Source organism: Erinaceus europaeus, chromosome 20 (genome assembly GCF_950295315.1).
Source record: "Erinaceus europaeus chromosome 20, mEriEur2.1, whole genome shotgun sequence".
Lineage (NCBI taxonomy): Eukaryota > Metazoa > Chordata > Mammalia > Eulipotyphla > Erinaceidae > Erinaceus > Erinaceus europaeus.
Genome location: NC_080181.1, coordinates 17,050,886 through 17,072,439, shown reverse-complemented (window position 1 = coordinate 17,072,439; position 21,554 = coordinate 17,050,886). Strand labels below are relative to the sequence as shown.

The window sequence follows — 21,554 nt, the reverse complement described above, 5'->3', positions numbered from 1 at the left end:
CTGGATGGACAATACCCAGGCAGGAGGGAATGACAGACAGATCAGAGTAAGACACAGGGAAGGCAGCCAAAGGGAAAGCAGTGGGTCATTTTAGGAACTTCCCTTGTAACTCAGAGAGGAAAAGAGACTCCCTGCAGGTCTTTGAGCTCAGGAGTGTTGAGATGTTTGCTTAGCCTTCTGTCTGGGAAGAGGAGTAAGAGTTGAGGCAGGGAGACCTGGTAAAAGGCAACTGGAGAGGCTGGGAGATAGCTTACCCCGTACAGCACATGCTGCACCATGTGCAAGGACCTGGCTTTACATCCCCAGAAACACATGGGAGCACCATGCATGGTACTGAGAGAAACCCCACGCATGGGGGAGTGGTGATCTGGTGTCTCTCCTTTTCACTTCCCCCTTCCCTACCCAGCTCTGCCTGGAACTAAAAGAGAAAAACAAAAGTCTGTGGGAAGTAGTGGAATCATGAAGGCATGAGTGCCAATGGGTCAAAAAATAAAAAGAGGGGAGTCAGAGGGGAGTAGCGCAGCGGGTTAAGCGCAGGTGGCGCAAAGCACAAGGATCAGCATAAGGATCCCGGTTCAAACCCCGGCTCCCCACCTGCAGGGAAGTCGCTTCACAGGCGGTGAAGCAGGTCTGCAGGTGTCTATCTTTCTCTCCTCCTCTCTGTCTTCCCCTCCTCTCTCCATTTCTCTCTGTCCTATCCAACAACGACAACAACAATAATAACTACAACAATAAAACAAGGGCAACAAAAGGGAATAAATAAAAAAAATAAATATTTAAAAAAAAAAGAGAAAGAGTAAAAATAGAAATGAAAAAAGAAAAAAGAAAAAGAAGAATGAGGAGGAGAAGGAGAAGAAGAAGAAGAAGGAAAAAAAAAGGAACTTGTGTGGTTCGGGGGTGAGAAGATGCAGTCTCTGACCAGAATGAGAGCCAGTCATATTTCATGAGTTTTTCAGAAAAGCAAAAAGTAGAGTATTTCTTAGTAGATTTGTGGGCCTCTGCAGGTGGAAGGAGGAACTGTTACTTGCTGAGGCACAGAAAGCTGTGGGCAGAAAAAGGACTGAAACCATGGAGGGAGTCATAGAAATCTACCAGAGGTCAAGCAAATGTAGGCAGGCCTTACACTTGTAAATAGGTCAGACCAGGCACTTTGAAGCTACTGGGTATCTGAGTCTCAAGTGGGATGGTAAAGATGGGAGCTACCCACAGAAGGCTGCTATTTCAAGTTACAAAAGTGGGTGAGCTCACTCTAGGAGTGAGTCTGCTGAACAGAAGACAAGGAATGTGCCCTGGGCCCACCATTAATCCAATGTTAGGGGGGAGAGAAGGAGAGCAGAGGAGGTGAAAAGGAAGTATCCGTGAGATGGGAGGAAAAACAAGAGTATGCCTGCGTATCTTGGGGACACAAGGGGGTGATCTTGGTTGCCCACAGGTCAAGTCTGGTCATACAGGAGGCAGGTTGACCACTGCCCACTGCATCAGCAATGCAGGATCGCCGTGACTCAGTCAGAGCAGGGTCCATGTGGCAGGGTGAAAGGCCTCTCTGGGTGGACCAGGCTTATGAGTAGTTCTGCAGCAACAGAGAGTAATGCTATAGTTGGCAGCTTCTAAGACAGGTGGAATCCAAGTCAAGAATCGGGGACTGTGTTCACTGAGACCAGAGCACTGCTTCACCATTTACAATGTTCTTCTTGTGTTCCTCCTCCTCCTCTGGTGATGCAGTGTGGAATTTCAGACCCAGGGCCTAATGCCTCCAAAGCATGGGCTCTACTGCTAATAAGCCACTTCCTCAAGTTGGGATAGGTTCTGCTTAACAAGACAGAGACCCAATGTATGCGCAGATAGAAATGGTCCTGTACAGAGATTTCGGTTCCTAAAGGATGAAAGAAGGAATCATTGCAGAAGGGGAGAGAAGAAAGGATCTAAATACACACAGAAGGGGAAGAGCTGGTTTCAGATCATAGGAATGTGCATTTATTCATTCATTCATTTATTCATTCATTTATCTAGAGACATGGGCTTTCAGAACTAGGCTTTGTATGGGAGTTATTTCCTGCCTCTCCTGCCATGTTAATTTTATTAACGAATATGTTTGCTTGCCCAGAAATCTCACAGGAAGTCTGAAATGAAGAATTATCATACATCTAATCCAACCACACTCCTAAGCTCTAGGGGGCTGGGGGGTGGTAGTGGGTACAGGGCCTGTGGGAGGTGGTGGGTACAGGGCCTGTGGGAGGTGGTGGGTACAGGGCCTGTAGGGAGCAGGATATGGTGGAGAAAGGAGAGACAGTCCTGTTTTCTTTGTCCAGGGCAAAACAGATGTATGGGCTAGGGAGTGGCTGGTGAATTGTGGGGGAGGGGGTATTTCCTAACTTTGTTAGTGAGGCTAAATCATTCTAATTCCTCCAGAAACACCCCATTAAGTTTCCCACTGGGAGAGGCTAAGGAATGGGGTGAGGGAGGATGGGGTGGATTGGGGGAGGGGCTGCAGCAGACCCACCAGTGGTTCCTGAGGCCTCTTCAAACAAGGAGGCAGGAAGGCAGCCAAGGGCAAGGGAGAAAATAAACAGATAGTGTCAGGTCCTGCCATTAGAAATGCAAAATTCATTAGAAAAACATTGATTGCAAAGAATTGATTTAGTAGTGATTTGATTGTCAGGCATACAGTACATCCGAGGGAAATGTTCATTATGATGCAGGATTTGTTAAAAAGAAGCTAAGCTGAGAAGGTGGTGGTGGAGTGAAGGCTGGCTGTTGCCCCTCCCTTTTGTCAGAGAGCCAGCCTAACCCCATGCTCTGAGCCCTCTCTGAGGCCCACACACCTGGGGTGAAAACATCCATTGGCTCTCCCCAGCTAAGGAGGACCAGGCCTCCCATGCGGGCCTCCCTCATTCTCTCATCCTCCACAGCGAGCTCAGAGCTGAGTCCAGGACCAGAAGAATAGGGACTTCAGATTACCCAGGAAGCCATACACTGCCCTACTCCTCACAGAGCTCTGCTGAAGTCCCCTGAGCTCCTCTCTCATCCATCTCTCTACCTGGTCCTAAAGCCCCCCTCCTGACTGGCATTTTGTTTCTCTTTCTCACTCCTGGAAAGCCAACTCCTGTTGTTCAAGACTCTGGTATATTCCTTTCTGGCTTTTTTTTTTTTCCCATTGCTGGGACTTAACCACTCTGGGCTGACATTTTCAGATAGAAAGAGAAAGAGAGGGAGTCGGGAGGTAGCGCAGCGGGTTAAGTGCACATGACGCAAAGCACAAGGACCAAGTAAGGATACCAATTCGAGCCCCCGGCTTCCCACTGCAGGGCAGTTGCTTCACAAGTGGTGAAGCAGGTCTGCAGGTGTCTGTCTTTCTCTCCCCCTCTCTGTCTTCCCCTCCTCTCTCCATTTCTCTCTGTCCTATCCAACAATGACGACAATAACAACAACAATGACTACAACAATAAAACAACAAGGGCAACAAAAGGAAATAAATAAATTTTTTTAAAAATTTTTTTTAAAAATTAAAAAAAAAGAGAGAGAGAAAGAGAGATTCCACAGCACCAAAGCTTCCTCCAATGCAGGGAAGGTCAGGCTCAAATGCCTGTCAAAGCAGAGTACTATCCAAGTGAGCTATTTTAGTGCCACTCCTGGCATTAAAAAAAAATCATTCCTTTATTTCTGTTGGGTGGGAAGTGGGGGTTGAGAGATTAGAAGACTGTTCAGCTCTGGCATACACAGCAGCGCCAGACATTGAGCCTGGAGCCTCAGACTTACAAGTCCTGCGCTCTATCGCTGAGCTAGCTCCCCAGTCCTCCTTTTGACTTCTAGACTTGCCTTCACCATCCTTGCCAACACAGATTCTCCAGGAAAACCTTTTTTTTCTTTGATAGGACAGAGAGAAATGGAGAGAGGAGGGGAAGACAGAGGGGAGAGAAAGACAGACGCCTGCAGACCTGCTTCACCGCCTGTGAAGCGACCTCTGCTACAGGTGGGGGGGTTGGGGGCTCGAACCAGTGCCAGGAGCCATTTCTCTGCTTGATAGATGATAAGCTTTGAAACAATGGAATCCCTCGAGACAAGTGTTAATTCCCCCCTGGGCAGGCCATTTCCCCTCAGGTAAACCATTTATCAGTAATCAAATGAGTCAACACACAGTTGTGGTAATAAACATGGTTTCGGCCATTTGTTGCAAGGAACATTCCACTTTGAAGTTTGCTCCCCCTCCTCCCCCTCCAGCATTCCCTCTCCTTCCCCAAAGCCTTATAATGCCTGTGAACACAATAAAATTTTGCAGCTTGATCAGAAACTTGTCTTGCTGTCGTTCTTTCGTGTCTCTTGTCCCTGTCATTCCAGGTCTTTTAGGTTCCTAGCCCCTGTTCACCGCCCTGCTGGTCGGGGCAAACCAGGATCCTTAATGCTGGTCCTTGTGCTTTGCACCACGTGCGCTTAACCTGCTGCGCTACCTACTGCCTGACCCCCTCCTCCAGGAAAATCTTGGCCTTTCTCTGTCCCACCTCTTTCTAGCTTCTGACAGAAGCTAGGCTCTTTGGCTGAATCAAAAGCAGTTTCTGGGGTCAAGGAGGTGACATGCCAGTAGGGGAAGCTTCAATATTGTGACATATCTCCCTTCCTTTCTCTCTCCACCAGGAGCAGTGAAGTTAAGTGTAAGTTTCCGGTGACAGATAGATAAATAAATAAATAAATAAATAAATAAATAAATGGTTTCTATCTATCAAAAACCACTTAGAAGTCTTCTGCTAAATGAATTCAGGGGCAGGGTAGATGGCATAATGGTTATGCAAAGAGACTCTCACCCCTGAGGCTCCAAAGTCCCAGGTTCAATCTGGATGATGTACCACCATCATCCAGAGCTAAGCAGTGCTCTGGCTTAAAAAAAAATAAAAGAATAGGGAGTCGGGCGGTAGCACAGTGTGTTAAGCACATATGGCACAAAACACAAGGACCAGCGTAAGGATCCCGTTCAAGCCCCCGGCTCCCCACCTGCAGGGGACTCACTGTACAAGAGGTGAAGCAGGTCTTCAGGTGTCTATCTTTCTCTCCCCCTCTCTAAGGTCTTCCCCTCCTCTCTCCATTTCTCTCTGTCCTATCCAACAACAATAAAAGAACAAGGGCAACAAAAGAGAATAAATAATTTTTTTTTAATCTAAAAAAAGTTTTTAAAAAGTCTAAAAAATTAAGTAAAAGAATAATAATTTTTTTATTTTTTTACAAAAATGAATTCAGCTAGATTTTCTAGCCAACTAGCTTACTCCTGCGCATAAGTTCTGCCATCTTCCCCCCCCCCCCAGCTTCTCTCTGAGTCCTTAAGTACTTTTACCCAGCAGCTTCGACCACTCCTCTTCTACTAAACACTAGCTTCTCTCAGCCCTGCCCAGGACAACTGGCCAGGTTCGGGGTCTTCTCCATCACTCAGCTTGAACACCATCTCCCTTTACAGGGTTTCTTAGCCTCCTGCCCTGGCTCCTCGTCTGTAAAATGAGCATCCTAATAACAATGTGCCTGCCTGTCTCCAAGGAGCAAATAGAATCACACACTGTGCAAGTGCTTTGCAGACTGAAAGGGCAACTTAAATGAAAATTGTTTTATTTCTCCAATCCAGGGATTCGCAGTGTAATTTGCATTTTGAAGGCAAGCCTCAGTGATTAGTATTAAATATTTAAGACGCACTTTTGGCCAGTGATTCTCAACCCTGGATGAAAAATAGTGGCTTGGTTGGTCTGGATTAAGACTAGAGCAGAGGATTTTCGAAAAGCCCCTGGGTTATGGAAATTTGTGGGCAGGGCTGGGAGCCAGTGATCTGTACTTGACTTTCACATTCTACAGGCCCATCACCTACCTATCCCTTCAGTAAACAACCCCCCCAACACACACACACACACACACACACACACACACACACACACACACACACACTGCCTGCCTTCCTGCCCACTTTCCTCCTTCTCCCTCACTCCAAGTAGTCTAAGGAAAGAGAACCACACATGGGACAATGAGTATCAGGGTGGCATCATGTGACAAGTGACTTGGGGATGGTAATTAGCCCCTCTCCAGTTTCATTTTCCTCTGGGATGCTCATGGGGCCACAGAGAAGTTCTCCTCCTCCTTCCAGTAGAAACACAGCTGCTGTCAGATGCCAAGCTGCACCCCTTGCTTCCTGCCTCCTCTCTTAGCTGCCTCCCTCACCCCCAGCCCACCCCACCCCCCAACCTTGGTCCTGGCCCTGTCTCTCCCCCACGCCCAAGCCTGAACCCAGGACTGACTCCAGCTGCCCAGCCTGCTGTGTCTCAGCCCTGGCCTCTGCCTGCAGGCACCTTTACCTGGTCCATCAAATCCAAGATGCCACTGATTCAAAAATACAGTGTTTCTGTGTGTGTCGCTGACAAGAGAAAGGTCTGTTGTGAGATAAAAACATGCTCTGCTGTCCACAGGAAGATTTGCTTGGGTTTCTGAGATGCTAAAATGCCAACAAATGTAGGACTGATGGGATCCATCCTGATGGGATCCATCAGCTTTGCCCCCTGATTCCACCTTGATGCTCCCTGGCTACTGCTCTGACATGACAGGCCAGCATACTCCTGGGCCAGCTCTTTAGCCTGGAGATGGCCGCAGACTCAGGGTAGGACTGCTTCACTCTCTCTTTAGCCTGCAGCTGGAGGAAGTAGGGATGGGACTGCAGAGTGGGATGAAAGCACACACACACCCCACCACCACCACCACCACCACCACCACCACCACCACCACCACCACCACCACCAGCTATGAGGCTACAGGGAGAAGAAAGCTGCCCTGCTCCAGGACCACCTAGGCCATCTCCAGACTAAAGAGAGGGCTGATGCGGTGAAGGCCGGGGAACCAGAGGGGCAGAAGCAACAGGGGAGAACGTCAGACAAATTCCTACTGGAGCAGCTTTTGCCCTCACCAAGGGGAGCTCACAGATCCAGGTGGAGCCTACTGGCAAGTGTACTGAGAGCCAAGCACTGAGCTTAATATGGGGCCCAAGGATCACCAGACTTGCCCCATAACCTTGAGCATCTTGTCTCAACTCAGACAGTGGCCAGTTGGAGAACATGGTGGTGTGTTGGAGGGAGCTAAATCAGAATTCCTAACTAAGTGGTGTGGAAGTCAGGGACGGCTTTACAGAAGATGTGACAGTGAGCCAAGGCTAAAAAGATAAAAAGGAAATGAACAGGACCAAGTAGGGGGTACACCTGGTTAAACACCCACATTACCATGCACAGGACCCAGGTTCAAGCCCCTGCATCCCACCTGTGTGTGTGTGTGTGGGGGGGAGTGTCATGAGTGGTAATAGGTCTTCAGGTGTCTCTCTCTTTCTCCCTTTCTACATCCCCCTCCTCTCTCAATTTCTCTCTGTTCTATCCAATAAAACAGAAAGGAGGAAAAGAAAATAAAGGAAAAATGATTGCCAGCAGTGGTGAATTTTTAGTGCTGACATTAAACCCTAGTGATAACCCTAGTGGCAACAAAAAATAAAATAAAATAAAATAAAATAAAATAAAATAAAATAAAATAAAATAAAAATAAGTAAATGAACAAGGTAAGGGGGGAGGATGCATACCCGGAAGAGGGAAAAGCTTGAGCAAAGAGCCCAGGTGGAAAGGTCAAGGCAGGTTCAGCAGCTGTTGTGGTGCCAGGTGGGTTGGCATCAAGAGCCCCATGGCAAAGGGTGACAGGTTCAATTCCCTCTCACAACAAGGGCTGTGAAAACCCTACATGGCAGGTGGAAGAGTTAAGACTCTGGCCTTAGCAATAGGGAGTCATGGAGGCATCTGAGCCGGAGCGTGCCACGTGCCTGTGAATGTTCGCAGCCTTCTTGTTGGCCCAGGTCTTCTGCCCAATAGGCACATCTCAGGGATCACCTGACCTCTGACCTCCCCCATCACCATGTTGTTTTCTAGCTCTGCCTCCACCTCTGGCAGAGCCGATATCCCAAGCATGGCACAGATGCCGACTCTGAAGGCTTTGCTCGATGCTGAACTCTGCATGGGGGAAGAGTTGGGAAGTAGGTAATGAGACCATTAGCCCTGACCCGGGTTGCTACAGCAGAAGCTGCACCCTGCAGCTCTTGGGGCTGCGGTGGGTAGGAAGTGGGGCCATTTAGAATAAGGAAAGGGCTCTGGGTGAGGAGAGGTTTCTGGGAGGGAAAAACCGAGCATGAGCTCCTTGTCACCAAATGCCATGCTGATCATCTCTCCAAAGGGCAAAGCCCTTGACCCCCTGGGGGTTGAGGCATGCAGCGAGGGCTGATTCTATCCAGTCTGAAATGATGAGTCTCCGGTGTCGGGAGTCAAAGCCAGTGATCCCTCTGAAGAGTGGAATTTGCTCAAAGGACAGTGAGCATTGTGATAATGAGTACCTCTGTTAATTTCTTTATGCACTGCAGGAAGAGTCACCATGGCGACCCGGTTGCCCCTGTGGGGTTGAGCTGCTCCAGGTGATCAAAAGGGGACCCCAATCGATGGCATCCTGTGATTCAGAGTGTCAGTGGGAAGGGGGGAGCTGGAATGTCTTTAAGAATCATTTCTGGCGGCTCCCCACCTGCAGGGAGTCACTTCACAGGCGGTGAAGCAGGTCTGCAGGTGTCTGTCTTTCTCTCCCCCTCTCTGTCTTCCCCTCCTCTCTCCATTTCTCTGTCCTATCCAACAATGATGACATCAATAATAACAACAATAACAACTACATAACAATTAAAAAAAAAACAAGGGCAAAAAAAGGGGAAATAAATAAGTTAATTAAAAAACATTCATTCATTAATGAAAGAAAAAGAACCATTTCTGGAAGAAGAAAAAGGAGGAGGAGGAGGAAGAGGAGGAGGAGGAAGAGGAGCAGGAGGAGGAGGAGGAGGAGCAGGAGGAGGAGGAGGAGGAGCAGGAGGAGCACCAATTAAGATGCAGTAACAAATGAACATAAAAATGTCAGTGGCTTCACTCCACGGAAGCTTCATGACTTCCTGTCACGGGGAAGAGTTTTTCTTCAAGGAGTCATTTGAGGGCTCAGACACGATGACAGCTTTGCCACCATCAACACGTAGTCTCCCCTGCATGCACCCTACCCCCCACTACTGTGGGAATTCACTTGCAGCAAATCGGAGATGTTTGAGAGGATCTATTTAGGGGGTGAGGGAGTGGCACTTTAAATGACATGTGTCAATCATCCCTCTCACAGGGTATGCTCAGAACTCGGTCACAGGGCAGCTGCAGAGGCCCGGGGGGGGGGGGGTGGGAAGGTTAGGGATGTGAACCCTGAAGGCACAGGGGCTGCCCCAGGACAATTTCACACCCTGAATAGGAAGCATAAAGCTTTGGTGGGAGACAAGCTGCCTGCCCCCCTCCCCCAAGAGGCCTAGAGTAAAGAGAGAAAGAACAAAAAGAAATCTGGGGCTCATCACCACTCAGTCCCTTTCCTTGTCCTCCTTGGACCTGAGTGTCATTGTCCCTAAAGTAAAAGAGTCAGGCTTCCTGGTCCCAGACAGGATCTGGCAGAACGCTGGGGTTGAGAGAACTGTGTGGGGAAGGGCAGTCCCAGTCAGTGAGCTGCCCTCCTGGGCACAGAGTCATACTGACTTCACATCTGACATCACACTAATGGGACCCCAGAGAGGCTGGAAATTGAACGGTCCCCACAGGAGGGAAAACGTTAAAGGTTACATGATTTGAGTCTGCACAGGGGTCTCAGTGACCTTTCCTTGAGTGGAAAGACGCAGGCTGCCGGTGGAGTGACCCACAAGGCCAGCAGCGCCAGGAGCTGGAGAACCTGCCGGGACGGCGGGAGCACGCCCAAGCTGCCTGCGTCAGAGGCAGGACGCGGCAGGACTGCACACAGCCCACATACAACAGGCCTGTCAGCTCAAGGGGTAGGAAGGCCGGGAACACTGAGAAATGCACACAGGTGGAGTTGTGCACACACGGGGCAGTGGGAGGCACAAGACCAGGAGCATTCAATGGACAAAGTTCACATGGGTACACATATATCAGTCACTTAAGACTCTTTCCCCTGGTAGAACTCCCCTTGCCTCTCTCCCTTAACACACACACACACACACACACACACACACACACACACACACACACACACACACACACACACGTACACGTCTCACAGGCAACCAGTTCACCTCAGAGCTACACATATGGGCAGGTGGGAGTTAGAACTTTTAAAAAAAATTCATTGTCTTTGTTTACTGGCTAAAGACAGCCAGAAATCGAGAGGGATTGGGGTGATAGAGAGGGAGAGAGAAAAAAAAAATTTTTAAAGAGAGGAAGAGAGACACCTGCAGCCCTGCTTCACATTTTACAAAGCTTTCCCCCTGTGGGTGGGGTCCAGGGTCTCGAGCCCAGGTCCTTGTGCACTGTAACATGTGCGCCCAGCCAGGTGCACCAGCACCCGGCCCCCAGGTGGGAGTCAAGTCTTTTTTAAAACAAATTTATTTTCCCTTTTATTGCCCTTTTTTTTTTTTTTATTGTTGTAATAGCTATTATTGTTGTTAGTGATGTTGTCGTTGTTAGGACAAAGAGAAATGGAAAGAGGAGGGGAAGACAGAAGGGGAGAGAAAGACAGACACCTACAGACCTGCTTCACTGCCTGTGAAGCGACTCCCCTGCAGGTGGGGAGCTGGGGGCTCGAACTGGGATCCTTATACTTGTCCTTGTGCTTCGCGCCACATGTGCCTAAGCAGCTGCGCTACCGCCCGACTCCCTGGAGTCAGTCTTAAACCCTGGTTGGGCAGCCGGGCAAAGAGTTTGACTGGTGGAGTTCAGAGCTCACCTTCCCAGAGCCACACAGACATAATATGAGAGCAGTGCTCTGGCATCTCTCTTCCCTCACATGAAATGCTTTGGATCTCATGAGATGAATAAAGAAGGCCTCAATCAGCCTGCTTTTCCTTGTTGTTTTGGGCAGAGCCTGGACCCTGAGCATGTGTGACTTTGTTGCTCCCAGGCCAATATTTTCATTAAGAGCACAGAGAGAGACAAAGAAAAGGAGAGACACTACAGAGCCAGAGCTTCCTCCAGTGTCACGGTGCTCCCAGGTGGTGCCCAGGTTCAAGCCTGGGTCTCGAGCATGACTAGGTACATGCACTAGCAGTTAGCTCTCTCTCGCTCCAGCTGAAACCTTTTTTTTTGTTTTTTTTTTTTGGCCTCCAGGGATATTGCCAGGGCTCGAAACCTGCACCATGAATCCACTGCTCCTGGAGACCATTTTTTCCCCTTTTGTTGCCCTTGTTATTTTATCGTTGTTGTGGTTAGTATTATTTATTATTGTTGTTGTTGCTGTTGTTGGATAGGACAGAGAGAAATGGAGAGAGGAGGGGAAGACAGAGAGGGGGAGAGAGAGAGACACCTTTAGGCCTGCTTCACCGCCTGTGAAGTGACTCCCCTTCAGGTGGGGAGCCGGGGACTCAAACTAGGATCCCTACGCTGGTCCTTACACTTTGCGCCATGTGCACTTAACCCGCTGGCTACTGCCCGACTCCCAGCTAAACCTTTTTAAAAGAGAGACATTACATGGAAAATAGCTCACTTGGATAATGTGCTCTTTGCCGTGTGCAAGACCCAGGTTTGAGCCTGGCCTCCACTACTCTGAAGGAACTTTTGTTACTATAATGTGTGTGTGTGTGTGTGTGTTTGTGTGTGTATGTGTTTGTGTGTGTATGTGTTTGTGTGTGTATGTGTTTGTGTGTGTATGTGTATGTGTGTGTTTGTGTGTATGTGTGTATGTATTTGTGTGTATGCGTGTGTATTTGTGTGTGTGTGTGTATGTATTTGTGTGTGTATGTGTTTGTGTGTGTGTGTGTATGTATGTGTGTGTGTGTGTGTGTGTGTGTGTGTATCTCCAACCAAAAAAGAAAGAGAAAGGGTGGACAGATGGATACCATGAATCACTACCCTTGGACCTTGAGACCTCAGTGTGAACCTGCACCTGAGTGTTGATGTATCTGCAGGTGTCACCGCCAGCCATGGAGCTGCCCACCTGCAGGCTCCAGCTCTGTCCCCTGACCTGCAGCTACAGGTGTGGGCATTTCTGTACAGGTGTACACCTGGCAGTGCCGTGTGTGGTGCCTGAGACTCGCAGCCCAGATTCCCTGCCCCTCACCCTGGAAGGGCCACGCCAGCTACAAAGCCAGGAGGAAGAGGGCAGAGGGCTTGGCTCCTCCTGTGTGCTGGCTTCTCCTAGAAGACCAGGAGGAGGTCACCCAGAGGCCCCTCCACAGACAGCCCCGCCTCGTCTGTCTGCGAACAACGGGCGCCAGGCAATCTAGCAATTAGTAATAATCATGTCGCACTGACAAGCCAGTTTCACCAGGACAAAGAAGGTGTCTGCCCTGGGGTTATAAGGAGGGATGGGGGGACTGTTCTTTCAGGCTTGCTCTCCAAAGCAGAGTGGGGACACCTCCCCCCCCACCCCCCCCACCCCCCGTCCACCACTGTCAAGTCCCAGGAACCTTCCTCACTTCCACATCTGCCTTTCACCCTGCCCCTCTCCTACCCTGAGCACCCAGGCCAGCCTCACTGCCCAGCCTTGCCAAGGGAGCAAAAGGGACCAGGCACAAGGGGTCCCAGCAACAGCCAAGGTTGAGTGGGGCTGGCTGTCAGGGAGGATCTGGGCGATATCCTCAGGGCCAGGAAGCTAGCTCAGCAGTAGAGCACAGGCTTCCCAAGCTTGCGATATGAGGTCAGATCCTCAGCAGCACATAAGCCAGAGATGAATGATGTTTTCTTTGGTTTCTCTCTAGCTCTCATGAAAATAAAGAGTTAGCTGAAGAGATAGCACAATAACTATCCAAAAGACTTTCATGCCAGAGGCACCAAAGATCCTTGGGTTCAATTCCCAGCACCATCATAAGCCAGAGCTAAGTAGTGCTCATTTCTCTCTCTCTCTTCACACCTTTTTCTTTGTATCTCTCATTATAATAAATGAATATAATATTTAAAAAGAAAACAGAAAAATGACTGGTAACATAGATAAATATGGGGGTCAGAAGGTAGTGCAGTGGGTTAAACGCAGGTGGCACAAAGTGCAAGGACCGGCATAAGGATACCGGTTCCAGACCCCAGCTCCCCACCTGCAGGGGGGGTCACTTCATAGGCAGTGAAACAGACCTGTAAGTGTCTATCTTTCTTTCTCTCCCCCTCTGTCTCCATTTCTCTCTGTCCTATCCAACACAGATGACATCAGTACAACAACAATAATAACTACAACAATAAAAACAGGACAACAAATGGGGAAAATTAATAATCATAGTAAAAAGACAGATAGATCAAAGATACATGGTTAGACAGGTGACAGATAGTAGGGGCAGATGGATAGATGATAGGTAGATAGAAAGGTAGATAGACAGGCAAAATGATAGGTTATTTTAATTTTTTTCTTGCACCCTTAACCACCCTGGCCCAGAAGCAGCCACTGTGCTGATTGTTGCCTGCCCAGGCCAAGCCCCTTTCCCAACCACACTGACTTTCCAGAATTGCTCAAAGACGGAGACAAGCCAGTGTGCCCTCCAGCACAGTCAGCTATTGTGAGATGGCAGGAGACAGGTCTTGGGCTCTGGCTCAATTAATGGATGGGCTGAGAGTAGATAAGAAGATAATCAAAAGAAAAGGAGGAAGAAAAAAAAGATAATACTTTGCATCAGTATAGTACATCTCTCCAAGCACTTCTCTGTACATTATCTCATACACACACACACACACACACACACACACACACACACACACACACACACACGAACACACACAGAGAGAGGGAGAGAGAGAGGAGAGAAAGAACATCGTTTTGCAAAAGTGACAGCAAGGCTAAGAGGTGGCACTTCAGCCAAGAGGATGGAGCTGGGATTGGCCTTGGCCCCATCTGCTGCCACACCACCAGCCAGAAATAGAGGGGTGGAGCCACAGGTGGCAGGTGTGTGCCCTGAGGGGAAATCTTCCCAGAGTGCTTTCTACCTGTTGCCCAGAAGGGCAGGAGGGGCTGATGTCCAGCAAAGCCAAAAGCCAGAGAGAGGCTGCTCCAAATTATACCATGGGCATAATTCCATTGGGAACTCCCACCCACCCATCAGCCAGTCCTCCAGAAACTGCTGCAAATGAGTCTCAGCATGGTGCCAAGCTGGGCACCCACTTTGGGACACAACCACATTGGCAGAGGACCTCAGTCACCCCACCTTCCACCTGTGCCCTGCCCACCTTTTTCCTCTGTGGCTCCAGGTGTTCCCCACCCCACAGTCCTCTGCACTCTGTGTCTTGATCATGGATCCCTCCTGACCTTCCCAAGATCCTCCTCCCCCACAGTCACGTGAGCATCAATGCCTTCCTGCACCAGCACTGTTTCCCCTAGCCCAGCCGGTCAGGCGGCAGGATGGCTGAGGATGCCGCCATCTCCCTCCAGTAGACAGGGGGAGAGAGCTCAGGGAGCACAGGGCAGGCCGCCTTCACTTCTGTGTGGCCCTGCCTACTGTTACACACGCAAACACATACGCTTGTGCACACACATACACAGAGTAAGCACTGGGTTCACACATACTGCATGTTGTTCCCCAAGGCTCTCAGCCCCCCCCCCCCATCAGTGCTGCCGTTGAGCCTCACCTACAGGGCAGGGTCACACCAGGGTGGGCTGTTAACCTGGGATGCACACAGTAGCAGCAGTCCAGGGCAGTGGGGTATGGAGAGAAGAAGCACATGCCCAGAAAGACCCACCTGGGAAACCCCCATTAGCACTCCACTCTCTGCATCAGACTCCCCCCACCTCCCAACAAAGAAAGACCCTAAGGACATTTCAGACCCCCCCCCCCCAAAAAAAATCAACACTTGCTGAAAGAGAGCTCTGCCAGCCCGGAAACCTCCTGGCTGCCTGCACTTGTGATAAGCACAATAAATAAAACAATGAGACCCATTTGAAGGCACTTGTGAGACAGTAGAGCTTTGAGAACTTGACTTTGATGCCTTTGAAAGGCACAGGAAAGAAAGAAGCGTGAGTTTCCTCTTGGGCCCAGGTTTGTTTATCCTGTTTCTCAGAAGTCAGAGTCTGGGAGCCTGGTGGTTTGCAATGGAAGCCTACACAATGGCTTCAAATGGCCCTGATAGTTCTCAGCATCCAGGCCAGGCAACTCCAGGGAGAAGGTACCTGCCTGGCCCAGGCCAAGTCCCAGGGGGCACAGCAGAGGCACAGCCACTCGAACACCCTGGAAGCTCCCTGCTGGACAGGAAAGGCCAGGGTCCTGAGGGTCTGCTCACATAGAGAGAGCTGCATGGGCTTGAGCACGGAGTCCTGGTCCAGGGTGAGCAGTCTAGAACTTAGGGCTGGGTCTGTTCTCCCCCATACTTGCCTGGTGATGAATCTCTTCTTCCCTTGGGGCCTTATCTCAAACTCTTCCTTGACAACATCGCTCTGCACAGGTGGCTCCACTCTGGGTCCCTAGGTTCCTTCCTGACCTCCTCCCCCCACCTCACCCTGAAACAGGGCATCTGGAGCCCACTCTGCAAGTCCCCACGTCCTCTTAGCTGTCAGCACAGTCCCACCCAGACCACAGCCAGACACTAATTGGCTCTGAGAAGTGACTACTTCAGAGAATTTCCCTCCAGACCAAGAATTCTCAAGGAAAAACAAAACAAAACAAACAAAGACCAGTAAGTTTGCTGCCTCCCCCACCATCCAGGATGACATGGGTTCCAGTGATGGATCTTCTGCCTGCCTGCTGGTGGGACTGATGAGACAGTGGAGAGACTGGGAGCAGGAACCTTGACCCAAGCCAGCTCCTCCCCACCCGCCTCTGTCCCCTGCCATCCAGTACCCTCTGCTCTGAGCCCTTAGCAAAGGCATCCAGAAGGCAGTGAGCAGTGTGAAGCCAAGCCCCATCAGCACACACCCAGAAGGACAATCAGACAGAAGACATATCCTATTGAGAGTCACAAGGTCACTCATTAGCAGAGCTGGGCTAGGACCCAGTAGACTCAATGCCACCCTCTCACCCACAAGCTCTGTTTCTATCAGGACAGAACCTGTTCCAAGCACAATGTCGCCTGCCCACAGATGAGGTGAGGTAGAATGACTGGGGACTGGAGAGAAAGGAAGGAAGGGAGGGAGGGAGGAAAGAAGGAAGGGAGGGAGGGAGGGAAGGAGGGAGGGAGGGAGGGAGGGAGGAAGAAAGAAAGGGAGAGAGAGAGGAGGGAAGGGGAGGGAAAGAAAGAAATGAAGGAAGAAAAAAAAGAAGGGGAGAGGCACCCTTGCTTCTGATGACATGTAGAGGACAGAGGGAAGAAGGTGTGTCCAGTTCAGTGCCAGGCCTTAGCACCTCTGTGCTTCCCAGACACGTAGCACTAATGCCAGGAGCAGACATTGAATGGATAGGTGAACAAAAGACGCAATAAGTTGGTGCCAGGATGTGAACAGTGACTTGCTTAAAGTTCACTCCTCCATTGTATGATGCTAAGAAAAAGCGGTTACCAGTTTCTGAAGTCCTACTAAGTGCCAGGCAGTGAAGAGAGGCGCTTCCCATACATGCTCTCAACAGGATCTGTGAGCCACACAGATTTACAGCTTCTGGGAGAGTTTGGGACCAGGAAGCAGAGTGAAATGCCCACCTGAACATATCCTCTCCCCACCTCACTGACCTTGAGAAGGGTCCTTCTAGGCAGATCTGCCCCTTTACTCCTTTTTTGCCCAACAGTTCATCTTGCATCTTGGGGGGAGGGGGAGGTACCAGCTACCAGTAGAAGGAAAGTTTGGAAAATCTGACTCCCAGATGTGGACACCCTAGCCTGCTGCTCTGCAAGTTAGCCACCCCCTACCTGCAGAACTGCCTGCTCTACCCCACTGCAGGGCAAGACAGGAAGGCTTCAGAGAGAGAGTCAGAGCTGCCACACTGCCCACCCCACCCCCAGCCCAGTCCTGAGGGAGCATCGGAGAGGGACTGAGGGTTTGTGGGAACACATGCACGAGCTCAGGGTGGTGTGGGGTCAGTGGCATCAGGGCACACGAGGGGAGAGAAGCCAGGAAGCGGGGCCTCTGTGTGTGTTGGGGCGGGGATAGAAAGGTGAGTGGAGGAGCAACAGCGTCGAGGCAGCAGCAATGGAGACACAATGGAGGATGCTGCAGTGATGGGCCAGACGGGGTGATGACCACCTAGCTCTGAGGATCAGTGGATGTCCACCACCGCCAGGTCATGGGAAATCGGGATATTTCGGCCAGCTGGAGCAGCCGTCTAGTGGCAGCTGCTGCACCTGCCCCAGTCCCAGCATGGATGCTGGGTAAGTCACTGTCCCCAGGGCCAATGCTTGGGGAGAGGACGAAGGGGTGGAGAAGGGCGTCAGTCTCTGCCCCCTCTGCCTGGACACACGCACAACTCCTTCTCCCAGTGCTCTTTGCCTGTCAAAATTTACAAATCTGATCAGCCCACTTGCCCTCAAACCAAATAACTCCGTCTCCAGGCTAAATAGAGAAGAGGAGATCGAGGATTTGAAGAGACACTTATTTATCTCTTTACCAGACAGTCTAATGAATAATTTCATGTTTGCAAAAGCTCATTTTGAAATTTGAAGACAAGAGATATATTGCCAAGGCGGCTCTAATACTGCGACATTAATTTTGCACTGAAAGATTTACTCAAAAATTAGATTTTACAATTTTAATGCCTCCATTCTTTTCTTTAAATAAGCTGTGAAATGCAGTTAATTAGACTTAAACCCTGGAAGCTTAGGCGTTTGAGCTTTGGTGTAAGCTACAAAAGAAAGCAAGCTTTTTCACTTGCAAATTAAATCTAGATTCATTACATGCCTAAACCTATATCACTTGCAGAAATCCTACCGGGCTGAGGAAGGGTCTTCTCGGGGCCCTGAGTGTCTCCCCACAGAGCCCTGGCTGCAGAGAAGAGTTGGGAAAATGGAGGGAGAGCTAGATGGGAGATAAACCAGATGGAAGGCATGTGGTGGCACTGTCTAGGGTGGTGTTAGTAGACTCTTTGGAGCACTCGCTTGGAGAACAGCTCCATGGGGAGAAGAAAGCTTTGTGCTCAAGAAACTCAGGGAGGAGCCATGTAGCTTGCTTCCTTCTCGAGAAGTCAGACGATTTGAGGAAGGAAAAGAAACAAACAAATACACAAAGATCTGTCTGACATCACTTCATGTGGAATTTCCCCCCCAACATATTTGACAGTACAGACTTCTTGCATCAAAACACCTAATAGCCTAGTCTGTCAGCTCTGGGCTCTGGCAGCTTTGCCACATCCACTTTCTTCTCCTTCGACATGGCCTTGGAGACCCACCCAAACCTTCTGTTCTCTTTCCCGTTGATCTCTTTCTTCAGTGTGAGCTGTGAAGCAGCTGCACACACAGCCAGCTAAGAAATGCAAAGTTGAATTCAAAACAGGCTGAGGAGCCCTGGAGTCCGAGGAAACCGCAGCTCAGGTATGCAGTTAAGTGGTCATATTTGCACAGCACAATCACCGGAGAAAACACACAATCCCAAGGTGAAAGGAAGCACGGGGACCTATTAGCCCGCCAGCTCAGCTAGCGCTAACGTCCCTTCCAAAAACTGGCGAAGAGCTCATTCAGGACTTCAGCACCTCTCAGGCCTGGGAACTCACTGCTACGTAGGGTGACTCACCCGTGGACAGTAGGATGCTTCCCTGTACGGCTCTCCGCTGACCAAGAAGAGAATATACTTAGCACCAGCACCCTGACAGGTGCAGTTCAAAGGAGCTGGGCTGGGGGACTTTGCCCTCATGCTTCTATATCCCTGACTTCTACTTCTGGGGCCAAAGGACCCTCTTTCCAGTCACAAGCTTATGCCAGATTCCATGGCCAGGACCTTCTCCTCAGGGCACTGCTTCCTCACTCTTCTGAGGACCATGGACCCCACTGAGAATCTCATAAACCGATACTTCTTTTCATAAATGTAAGACACTAAAGGCTTCACAAACACCTGGATGCCTGTCCATTGACATGATCACCAGAGTTAACTGAGCCTAACCAAGATCAGTGGACTTGCAGGAACTTTCCATGAGTTCACTGAGTGCCTTCATCCTGTGTCGCTTGCCATTCAGGGCACTCGCAGTTTCTATCAGCGGCCTGGTGTTCTATTCAGGGCAGAGTTTGTCTTTGAAGAGTAGCAATAAAAATGGTAACGATAAAGATAATTCCCCCTTGCTTTTGCAGTTTAGAGAGTGGTGGCATAACTTTATTTAACTTGACCTTCACCAAGGCCCAAGTCATAGGAGTTACCCTTTGCTTTTAACAAAGAGAAAAAAAAAAAAAAGCCAAGCTCAGGAAGGTTGAGTAATGGAGTCAGATTCCCTGAGTCCTAGTTCAGTATCCATATAAGATATCATGCTGCCGCCTCCAGATCAGAAATCCTAAACCCCACATGTTCATACAGTAACCATGGCTCTCAGTGTCACATAGGAGAAGAGAGGCTATTTATTCTTTGTGTAAAGACTGAGAGATAGAGAGAGAGAGAGAGAGGAGAGAGAGAATACGTTGTGTATGAGCAGGTAAAGAACAATGCTTTGGATTTTAAAAAATACTAGGTTCAATACCAGTGTTGAACTTGCCAGCTATGTAACTTTAAACAAGGCACTTCACCTTTGGAATTAATAGCGGAGCTCAACTCACAGAGCTCCAGGGGAGACTAAAAGAGAAAATGCGCACAGAGTGCTTGGCACATGGTGTGCACTCCACAGATGTTAAGACTAAAAAGAAATGAGGACCAGGAAAGTCTTCCTGTGAGAGGTAAGACTTTAAATTGGGCTCAGGAAGTGGTTGTATGTGTGGGTATGTGGAAAACAGAATGGGGCCCATGAGAAGGTGTCTAAGTAGAAACTGCAGAGGAGTTATAAATAAACTCCTATCTTGAACAGTAAATGTTGCCCTGGTAAAAAGAAAAGAATGTGAGTGGGAGAAATGAGATAGATTGGGGCTTTGGAGTTTGGACTTCTTTCAGTGGCCAAGGGAAGTTGGTGACAGTTTTGAGTCCAAGAGTGATCAAGGACAAGGTTCAGTCAGTTGACTGATGGCCAGAAGCCATCAGGGCAGCCTGAAAAGAAGTAGCTGGGTGGTTATTGTAGGGGACAGAGCAGTGAACTAATCTATTGCATTTTGTTTGCTTGGTCCTCCCTCTCTAGCTCCCTCCCCCACCTCTCCAGAAATGTCTCAGGTAGGATTACTGGGGTTCTGCAGTGAACCGCATCCCAAGGATCCCCATGCTGACGGGTTGACCTGAAACACAGATCTAAACTCAGTCTAGGGAAGTAGTGAATCATTTGTTGCCTTCCTGGGGACTGGACTTCTGGCCTTGTGACCCACCCACCCCTGCTTTAACTCACCATGTTTGGCACAGCAAAGTGACAGTGACTTTCCTGTTACCTTAAATTCATGCCCGGTGGTGCTCACTGTATTTCCTGTCGTAGGCAGGTACTGTGCTGAGTGCCGAGGAAGATGCCGAATTGGGAGCCCCTAGTAGTTCAGCCTTCGGGAAGCCGGCAATTCATCTCATCGAGTAAGCCATATATGTGAGAGGGACTCTGACTGGAATCAACTGGAACTCAAAGAGCTTCCAGTGTTGCTGCTGCTCAGCAGTTATCAAGAAAGAGGCCAGATGACAGCTCTGGTACATAGCACCAGAGATCGAACTCAGGGCCTCAGCATTTTAGTTGTGTGCTCTACCCACTGAGCCCACTACACCAACCCTCAAAGAGCTCTTAGAAGACAGACAGGCTGGGAGTATGGATCGACCTGTCAATGCCCATGTTCAGCAGGGAAACAATTACAGAAGCCAGACCTTCCACCTTCTGTATACCACAAGGACCTTGGGTCCATACTCCCAGAGGGTTAAGGAATAGGAAAGCTATCAGGGGAGGGGATGGGATACGGAGTTCTGGTGGTGGGAACTGCGCGAAGTTATACCACTCTTATCCTATGGTTTTCTCATGGTTTCCTTTTTATAAATAAAAAAAATTTTTAAATAAAAAAGAGCTCTTAGGACAGCTCTGGCCAACTAGCTAAGGCTATTCTTAAGTTATCCCATAATTTTGTAAATCAATATTAAATCACTAATAAAAAATAAAGAATAAAAACCAACCCAGAAATGGGGTTACAATGATAGCTCACAGGATAAGGCACAAGCTTTGCTATATGTGTGAGCATCACTATGGGGGCAGGGAAATACTGGTTCTGGTGTCTCCGCTCCTGTCTTTGTCTCTAACTGAAAGAAAAAACAAGCCCAGGAGAGATGAAGTTGCAAACACTCAAGGTCTTGGTTACACACATGGGGGCAGGGGGATAAAGTAACCTGGAGAGTCTTCACAGAGTTCTCTCTCTTTTTTTTTTTCAACAATGAGATGTCACAGCCTCCTGCCACCCACTTGCTTTTATGTTGTTTGTGTTTATTACCAACAGGGTTGTCGCTGGGGGCTTAATGCCAGATGACAGATTTACTGTCCCCAACATCTTTTTTCTTTTGATAGGACCAAGAGAAATTGAGAGGGGAGGAGGAGGTGGAGAGGGAAAGAGACAGACAGACACCTGGAGTACTTGCTTCACTGCTTG

At 49.3% G+C, this 21,554-nt stretch overlaps 1 long non-coding RNA gene and 1 pseudogene across 1 annotated transcript in view; one reads left to right on the top strand and one right to left on the bottom strand.

Annotated features, from left to right (window-relative positions):
• LOC132534960 (glycosyltransferase 8 domain-containing protein 1-like) overlaps positions 1-20,509 on the top strand; it is a 36,168-nt pseudogene extending 15,659 nt beyond the window's left edge.
• The window catches only part of LOC132534999 (uncharacterized), a 380,416-nt gene that overhangs the window by 253,948 nt on the left and 104,914 nt on the right, over positions 1-21,554 (bottom strand). The window lies entirely within an intron of this gene.